We start from the raw sequence: 2,085 nt of genomic DNA, 5'->3' as shown, positions 1-2,085 counted from the left end.
AGGTATGTAGTTGACTTTTATGTTGTTAAAAAAAAAAAAAAATGTTGTAATGGAGAAGTCATTGGTTTAGTTAAATTTTATTATAAGATTGCTAACATCATTTCAATCTTCAAGGCCATACTTTTCAAGTACTGATCTGTCCTCTTTGTTTCCAATCACCAGTAATTAATTGTATGTTTGGTCAATTCCTGTCTGAAGAAGATGGTAGAATTCTTTAGTTTCATCACCAGTGGCATTGGTGGTTGGTGTGTTAATTTTAAATAATAGTGGTATTAGTTAGCTTTGTTGTTGCTGTTGTTAAGTGCCTGCATGTTGGTTCACTCATAGCTATCCTATAGAGGGTTTCCAAGGAGTGGCCAGTGGTCTTGGACATCTATCATATAATCCCCAGCCCCATTTCTATCACCAAGGCCATATTTTCCACCTACTGATCTTTCTTTTCTGTTTCCAATCTTTACATTCCAATCCCCTGTAATTTATCAACACACCTTGATTGCATGTTTGACCAAATTCAGACTGAAGAAGCTGGTAAAATTGATCAGTTTCATAATCATTGACTTTAGTGGCTGATGCTTAAATTGGAATAATAGTGATATTAACTGGTCTTCCTTAAAAGTGTATGGATATTATTCTATCACAGAAAGCATTGTATTTCAAGATAGATCTTAAAATGTACTTTTTGATGATGAATGTTACAACAATCCTCTTTAGCTGTTCCTAGCATAGTGAATCATATGATTGCTGATTCAAACTGGCCATTTCAGCTCACTAATGCCAAAAATATTCATGTTTATGCATTCCATTTCATTTTTGACAACTTCCAATTTTCCTAGATGTATACTTCATACATTACATGTACCAGTTGTTAATGGATGTTTGCAGCTGTTTCTCTTCATTTTGAGTTGAGCCACATAAGCAAATGAAGGTCCTGAAAACTTTCCTTCATTCACATCATATGGTCAACTCTACTATATAGAAGTAGCTTTTCCCCAGTTGTATTTTGAGAGACATAAAAGCTGAGGGATTCTTCATCTGGTACTACTTCCAACATGTTCTGCTGCAATTCACAACACTTTCGTCTTCTGTTACTGTTGTCGGGGACCAGCCTCAACAGGGAAGTTTGGTTCACGAAGTAGGGAGATCTGGCGGTAAAAGAGATAGAGAAAGAATATACTCAAAGATGTGAGGAGAGAGACGAAGAAACACTCCTAGACCAGAGTGGATGCAAGACTGGCAGGCAGACCCTGGATTGCAGGCATCATGGCCCTGCAGGCAGTAATTCATGCAGAATTCAATCTGCATCCATCTTTTATTTCAGGGAGGGATTTTACACAAAGGAAGAAGGGGACTATTAAGACAGGGTACAGAAATGAAATGTGATTAATTGTTCAATACAGGACACAATGATTTACAGGATCAAATTTTAAAATATACATCACAAATTGTCTTAATAATCTAACATCCTTAATTTTCCAAAAATTCAAGCAAACTGTTATAAATTACTTTTTTTGGCTCAAATCCTAAGGCAGCGACTTGAGGTTTCTCAAGGCTAATTAACATACCTATAGTGCTTAATCTCTAATGGGTAAAGGTGAAAAGGATTTAAAAGGTCTGAAGAGAGTCAAGCTGTTTCAGCTACCTGGCTTAGGCTTTCAGGAGGAAGGAGGACATCTGGGTTAATGGATTACACCTGGGGACGATTTGAGGAGGTTGTCACTATTATTCCTTGAACAATACTCCGGAATTCGCCAATCTATTTTGAGTGAATTCCTTGGGTGGATTGTCTCCAGAGCCTCTTTGCGGAATCCCAGCAAACCTGCCTTTGGAACTTTTACGGCCTCAGCTTTAGAAGAGGTTTTTGTTTTAATATTTGTCCATGGGTATCCAGGGTTCATGTATTAAATTAATATCAAACATAACTGAATAATTTGATAAAGAACAGTTTGGACATGCTTTCCAGGTGGCCAGAGTTTGTTCCTCAGAGAGATTTGTTCCCAGGACCCTATGCACTGCCAACACAGTGGAGACATTAAGAGAGGCACATAAGAAACAATTTTCTCAGAAGCTACAATTACTGAAGTTAGA

Source organism: Chrysochloris asiatica, unplaced genomic scaffold (assembly GCF_000296735.1).
Source record: "Chrysochloris asiatica unplaced genomic scaffold, ChrAsi1.0 scaffold00021, whole genome shotgun sequence".
Classification (NCBI taxonomy): Eukaryota; Metazoa; Chordata; class Mammalia; order Afrosoricida; family Chrysochloridae; genus Chrysochloris; species Chrysochloris asiatica.
This window is presented reverse-complemented; position numbering follows the sequence as displayed.